This window comes from Choloepus didactylus, chromosome 6, assembly GCF_015220235.1.
Source record: "Choloepus didactylus isolate mChoDid1 chromosome 6, mChoDid1.pri, whole genome shotgun sequence".
Lineage (NCBI taxonomy): Eukaryota > Metazoa > Chordata > Mammalia > Pilosa > Megalonychidae > Choloepus > Choloepus didactylus.
Window position 1 is genome coordinate 107,590,607 of NC_051312.1, and position 7,904 is coordinate 107,598,510.

Genomic DNA, 7,904 nt, shown 5'->3' on the forward strand with positions numbered 1-7,904 from the left:
TGTGTCAACAAATGGGTATTTAAAGAGATTCTTACAGAATTAGAATTGATCACGAGGGATCAGCAGAATCCTTGGCAGAGTTCCAGCGTGGCTGGTTTTGTGACTTCGGAACCGAGCTCTTCTCACCAAAGAGCAGTCAAAGTAAAATTCACAAATATAAGGATTTTTTTCAGGGCCTTTCAAACAATATTTCAAAAGATCAGAAGTCATTCACTTGTAATTTTATACTTGAGTTGATTGCCTCAAAATCAATACAATAATTTTATGAAAATGGTCTTTTTAAATCCCTGCATCACATTTTTAAAATAGTAACTTTAATAAATTGAATATCAACTAAAACATTCTGCAGGGTTTTTGTTTACTTAGTGATTAAACATATGGATTTTGGAGTTAGCCAGATTACGCTGGAACTCTTCTTTGTATGAGGGAATAAACTTGAAACAAACTGCTTCTTCTTTCTAAGCCTTCATTTCTTCATCAATTAAATGCAAATAGAGAAAACTTCTGAGTTTCTGTGAGGATTAAATGAAGTATGGTTTACAAAGATTCTAAGTAGAGTTCTTGGCACATAGTAAAATATAAAATAATGACAATTATTTAAACAGCAGTCTACCTACCAATTTACAGGTGGCCCAATCATTAACAAAAATTTAAATATGTACATTTTAATTTTATTTCATATATAGTATCACTGTAAGTATCACGTGATCCATCACAGAACTTTGAGAAGGCAATATCTGGTTTATTGAGGAGTTAAAAAATGTAAAACTAAGACATCTCATTCTTAGCACAGCGTATCACATGTGCGCACACACACAAGCCCTGCTGCAGACAGTAATTCCTAATTTCCTGTATTTACACAGATACCCCCAAACTAAAATGTTAAGAGTCTACAAGCAGATATTCATGAGGTGGCTAAAAACTACAGGTTCTCCTCCTCTTTTTCATGTTTCATACCTGTTCAAAATTCAACTCCCCTGACTACTCTGCCCACACACTTCAGAATTGAAGGTAATTTGAGGTTATTTCCTGGTGTTCCTCAACATGACAGACTTCAGAGTCAGCCTTAAATTCTAACTTTAACTCTCATACTTACTGGATGTATGACTTGGGCTACTTATCTAAATCATATAATCCTTTGTTTTCTCATTTATCGAAAGATAATAATATGTCAAGGGATACCTTAAGAGTTAAATAAGAAGGTCATTTAAAAACGCGCCCTGGTTCCTGGGACAATAAATTATAGCCTTGTTTTTTAAAAAATACCTACAATGACCTTGTGGTGTGTCAAGTTGGGTGACTAAACTCCATTCCCTAGAATTCCCGTTTTAGCATGTTCCCAGATAGGGTGGGCTACAAGAGATATTTTTTCTTGAGAGTTAGAGGATGGAAGGGAATTAGTAGCCATTTTATATCATATACACACCTCAATATTTAGTCAAACGCTCTTTTGTCTCGGCCGCCGACATGACTTCCATATTGAGAAAGACCTGGAAACTCCAGGGCCACGTGAGCCATGGCCATGGCCATATCGGCAAACACCGGAAGCATCCAGGAGGCTGGGGTAATGCTCCCACAGGAGCAACTTTGACAAATATCACCCAGGTTACTTTGGGAAGGTTGGTATGAAGCATTATCACTTGAAGAGGAACCAGAGCTTCTGTCCAACTGTCAACCTTGCTAAATTGTGGACCTTAGGCAGTGAGCAGACACGGGTAAATGCTGCTAAAAACAAGACTGGAGTTGCTCCCACCATTGATGTGCGATCGGGCTACTACAGAGTTCTGGAGAAGGGAAAGCTCCCAAAGCAGCCTGTCATCGTGAAGGCCAAATTCTTCAGCAGAAGAGCTGGGGAGAAGATCAAGGGTTGGGGGGAGCCTGTGTCCTCATGGCTTGAAGCCATGTGGAGGGAGGTTCATTAAATGCTAACAAATGCTTTTCCCTTGTGGTCTGAGTGTAGACTCTGAGCACAGCATCAGGAACCCACCTTAACCAGGTTCTAAGAAGAAATGTGGAGGCCTTAGCTAATTAGCAAACTTCAACCTTACTTTCATTTATGAAAGGAGAATGATACCTCTTGATAAAATTTTAGCTGAACACCTGTTTGCATTATTTACAGTGGGTGGGAGAATGCACCCTCATCTGTTCCTTGGGGATTACGAGACAGTTTTGATGGGTCACATTCTGCAGAAAGGCAGGGTGGATGAGTTTGAGGCAGTTCTATAGAGCTAAATTCCTGATCCTAAGGGTTGCCTCCTGGGTTTCTTACCTTGGACTGAACCGTTCTAGTTATAACTAGAATCTAGAATTAATAGTATTTCTTACAATCAAAATGGTAAGGAGAAAATGGGGAAATCCTGAAAGCCAGAAGCAGAGTCAGGTTTTCTAGGGTTTGTATCCTCCTACTGAATCCAAACTATGATGATGACCAATGCTCCTGTGCAATAAAACCTATAGAGAATGGCCTTTCCTGAAGACAAATTCTGGTTTTTACCACAGAATGAAAGAATCTGCTTCTAATACCCCAAATAGTAATTTCTCAGCTTCAGTTACTTAAACGCTTATTCTCCATTGGCCCCTTATTTACCAAATTAATAAGTACAATAAAATAAGGCTTTGAGAATAAAAAATGTATATATTTAGTCAAACACTTATCTAGGTGCTATTGTGAAGGGAATTTACTGATGTAATTAAAGTCCATAATAAGTAAACTTTAAATTAGGCAGGTTATTCTAGGTTGGCCTGACTTAATCAGTTGGAAGCCCTTTGAAAGAGCACTTAGACCTTCCAAGAGAGGAGATAGGGCAGGGGAGGGAAGGAAAGGGAAGGAGAGAGACTATATCCTGTGGATAACAAGCTTCAGCTTGTTCCCATGGAGTTTCAGCCTACTAATGACCTTCCCTTCCTGACTGAGTACTCTAAAGACTTCAAACTTGCTTAGTCAGGCCCCCAAAGTGCATAAGCCAGTTTCTTGTTTTGTGTGTCTGTGTATGCGTGTGTATGTGTGTGTCTGTGTGTGTGTGTATCCTACTTGTCTGTTTCTGTGACAGAACTCTGACTGATACAATACCCAATTTGATTTTCATCCTGTTCATTTTATTTAGACACCACCACTGTGCCAGCTAGAGAGAAGCAGTGCTAACTAGAACAATAGATTGAGACACAAGATGGGAGAATGCCCCAAGCCCACCACTTCCTAGCAGTATGTAAACACGGCCAATAATTTAATCTTGAAAGCACAAATGTGAATGAAAATTGCCAGCACACTGTCTATCTCATATTAAAGACTCCATAAATGCTGCATCCCTTTCCATCTCTCCCTCCCAGCTCACAGGATGTAAGAGGAATAACATGAACTGTGAAATGCATTCTACTTTATTATTTTAAGGAATACTTTTTAAATAGTTACTAAGTGCCAAACACTATTAAAATTGAATTGCAATGAATTATAAACATTGCCATTTAATCCAAAAAGCAATCATATGAAGTAGATGCTATGACAATCATCTCCATTTTACATATAAAGTAACTGAGGCACAGAGAAGTTAGGTAACTTACCTACGGTCACACAGGTGGTAGTATTAGAAACCAGGAGGTCTGACTCCAGAATCCATGCTCTTGGCCACTATGCTATACTAAGTATGTGAAAACTTATGAGAGTATAAATGCAATATGAACTTAAAATATTATTTCTATTTTTAATATTATCGCTGAAACAATGACTTGCCTACAGCAGAAAAAGTGTAATTGTATAGGGAGAGACAGAGCAAATGAATAAATTCGAGGTAGCATATCCTGAGCTGTGCTGGGGACTGATCATCCTTCTATGTCCTGATTCTTGAAAATTGTAGACCATTTTGTTATTTCCTACCTTATCAATATCATATCTTGCTTAGGGAGGATTTAGGAAGCTTCAGAGCTGGTTGTTTATTTATTTGGCTATAAATTCTGCTGCATTACCAGTCATAGTGCTTTTTCTCCCGAAGAAAGTGTGCTCTATCTAAACCTACAGATTTCAAATTTGTCACAAGAGAAATCAGTGCCTTGAGGAGACTGAGTATCTTATAAGAAAGGGAGAAATGAGGAAAGGGATAACTAAGAAGATATATAGCACCAGAAGTTTTTTAAGACTGTGTTTGAAGCTGGGAAAAGTAGACTGAGGGCAGGCAGGATAGCTTACAGTTTCAATAGCCAGAACATTTATAACTTGTCTAAGGAAAAGAAACTTTCCTTCTGCACTGGAATCCCCATGCCTTATATTCAAGAGAAGGCAATAGCTAAAATCAGCAAATGATCCTCTCTTTTGTATAAGGCCAGCATAGATGTAAGAGTGGTTTTCTCCAATATTCTAAGAAGTTCTTTGCTTAAAATATGGCAGAAATGTCCTGAAAGATAATTTAAAGAGCCCACATGAAAGAAGAAAAGGAAAGAAGCTTCCATTTACTGACTACCTACTACGTACTAATTAAAATAGCTAATTTTTTTTGCACATTTAATGTTTGCCAATCTGTGTATTTCTCAGATTTGCTCATTTAGTTTCACAAGAAGTTTATAAGGTAGGGGTTATTACAATCCTCATTTTATGGATGAGGAAAGGATGTTAGGGAAGTAAAATATTTGATAATAGTATAACCAGGATTTAGGCCCATAGAGACTAACTCTAGAACCTCCTTGCTTAAAGACTATAACACAAATGTTGTCATTATCCCACTCAATCCTCTCAATGACATTATGTTGTATAGATAACATCCCATCATACCAGTGAAGAAACAAAACCAAGAAAGGCTGAGTAGTAACTTGTTTTAGGTCACACAACTGGCAAGTCAGAGACAGAATGGAATTCCAGGTATTTGAGACCCCAAAATCCTTTTCCACTAATACCACACTGTGTTTCTCTGTGTTTCTCTCAGGACAGGTGATGTAGGAAAATAACAGCAATATTAAAGCATTCTTTCAGTCTGCCGCTAAGAAAGCACTGTATCCGGAATAAAACGATAGTTTCAACTAGAATATTTATAAAGGTTAATGAGAAACAAAATGAACTGAAAACCAGCAGGGAAATAGTCCCTGCTGTAAATACCAAACTTCTACATTTATAATTATATAAGAAAATATCCCAAGCAGAAAGTAAATTTTTTCATCAGATACAGGTGAATCAGCTGAACAATATTTTTACCTTTTCCTATCACTCTTTTGAGGTCAACACTGACTAAACATTGCCAATATCACTCTGCTCAAATATTGATTGATTGACTATGACTATGATATTTTCAAGGGGAATCAGGGACAGGCTCTAAAAAGAAGAACTTCCCATAAAACCAATGAAAAGGTGTGATTTCTCCCATCTTTCTCCATTAAAATTATAAGAGAGTTTTCTTTTTTAAAATTAGAAGCCTGTAAAAGTGTTTTGGGAAAAAAAAAAAAAAAAGAGGTGTAGTTAATTGTGCCTGCCCTTAATGAAAGGATGAAAGGTGACTTTGGAAAAGCTGAGAGCTCATCTGTTATAGCTGCCTCTTCCTCACCAAAGAAACCCATGACCCATAAGGCACAGGCCCTGGGAGCATCTGTGAACATCTTCATCCACCTGGGTAGGTTTGACAATCACAGTGACAGCGAACCTCCTTCAGGTTTTTTTGTTTGTTTGTGTGTGTGTGTGTGTGTGTTTTTGGTCAGAGGGGGCCATCTTGAGATAAGAGAGCTAATCAAAAGTGAATAGAGAATCTGGGCAAATTCCCTTTGCCTACAAGAGATATCTCAACAGGTTCGAAATTGCCTCAGACCGGCCACAGGTTTTAACAATCTAATAAGTTATCTTTTCCTACAGCCACTACTCTCTGTTTCTGTCAAGGGAAATGAAAAGCAGAAGGGGTCAGATAATAATTCGCCTTAGACCACAAAACTGGCAACTAGCAGGGCCCCGTCTCTCTGACTAATGGTATCCTCTTTATTAGCCATATCTGCTCTTGTTACACAACTCCATATTGCATAAAACCCAGGAGGTGCCACAGCATCTCCAAGACACTCAGAAACACCCACATCCAATGTTACCATCTTTCCCCCTGCCTCCCGATGCCATCCATCACACTGCCTTCACTATTGTGCTCATGTCACCAACTTTTTTCCCAGTCATGCCAGCTCAAAATCTAAGAGCAATGTTCAATTCCCCATCCTTGCCAAGTTCTGCTAGTTCTGCTTCCACATCTTCCAAGTTTATATCCATGTAAACACCCTGTGCCAGTTTGAATGTATTATGTCCCCCCAAACGCTATTATCTTTGATGTAATCTTGTGTGGGCAGACCTATTAGTGTTAATTAGATTATAATTCTTTGAGTGTTTCCATGGAGATGTGCCCCACCCAACTGTGGGTGATGTCTCCAATTGGATAATTTCTATGGAGGTGTTGGCCCACCCACTCAGGGTGGGTCTGAATTAAATTACTGGAGCACTATATAAGCTCAGACAGAAGAAGCAAGCTTGCTACAGCCAAGAGGGACGCTTTGAAGAAAGCACAGGAGCTGCAGATGAGAGACATTTTGAAGACGGCCGTTGGAAGGAGACCCTTGCTCCAGAGAAGCTAAGAGTGGACAAATACCCCAAGTGCAACTAAGAGTGACATTTTTGAGGAACTACAGCCTAGAGAGGAATGTCCTGGGAGAAAGCCATTTTGAAACCAGAACTCTGGAGCAGACACCAGCCACGAAACTTCCCAGCTAACAGAGGTTTTCCTGACACAATTGGCCATTCTCCAGTGAAGGTACCTGATTGCTGATGTGTTACCTTGGACACTTTATGGCCTTAAGACTATAACTGTGTAACCAAATAAACCCCCTTTTATAAAAGCCAGTCCATCTCTGGTGTTTTGCATTCCGGCAGCATTAGCAAACTAGAACACACCCCAACATCCAACATTATGTTTAGGACACCATCACCTATCACTCCCTTAACTATCCCGATGGCTTCCTGATCACTCCCTGTCTTCTCATCACATTGTATTTGAATTCCTCCTTCCTCAACCCTATCCTTTCTTACATCCAAGTTGATCTTCCTGACATATGGTGTCACTCTCCTGCTCAAAAAACTTTTTATTCCATGTACTTTAAATGGTTTCCATTCTATCCCATCTCATTTAAGAAGCCATATCTCAAATCTTCCATGACTGTTTTCCATCTCATATAAGTTGAATGCGATCCTTTCCATTCATTAGATTAAGTTTATAACTTTTAGGTGGCACATCTTATTTCTGTTAATTTTCTTATCCCCTACCATACCATTTGTAAATTTTTGAAAAACAGAGACCACATCACATTTTTCCACCTCTTATAGTGTTTATAGTTTCTCTACCAAATGAGTAAACAAAATAAATGATTATGTTCAGCTGGGTCCAACCTAATCAAGTAGACTAGAATCAATGTGCCAAGATCTGCCAAGAGCAAAACTCTCAAGTTTAAACTAAAGGAAACAAATCCATAAAAATATTAATTCACAAAACATTATTATGTATCCATTACCTGCTAAGCACTGAGTCAGGTACTTGAGAAGATGTGGGAGGGACCACACATGTACAGATTCTGATCTCCACCAGCATCCATTCTAAGAGGAAATGAATGAGGAGATGACGATTAGACAAGGTAGGACATGGTAAATCTAATTCTAAGAAAGAAAACCATGATGCTCAGAAAGGAGGAAAAATCAATCTCATGGGAAGTGCAACCTGCTTGTCTTGAAGTCAGCTCTCTATTTATTGTCAGGTCTATTATTTTTTGAGGACCTTGGAATAGATAGATACTAGGTTTTGATCTAATACCCATTTTTGAGAAGTGTGAATATCTTGTATCTTCCCCTACATGTTCCCTTCATGTGAAGGGTATGAAAATGACATTCTGTTATGGATTAATTATGTCCC

At 38.7% G+C, this 7,904-nt stretch overlaps 1 pseudogene; it reads left to right on the forward strand.

The window, feature by feature from the left end:
* Positions 1 to 1,467: 1,467 nt before the first annotated feature.
* Positions 1,468 to 1,897, forward strand: LOC119535843 (annotated as a pseudogene).
* Positions 1,898 to 7,904: the final 6,007 nt, after the last annotated feature.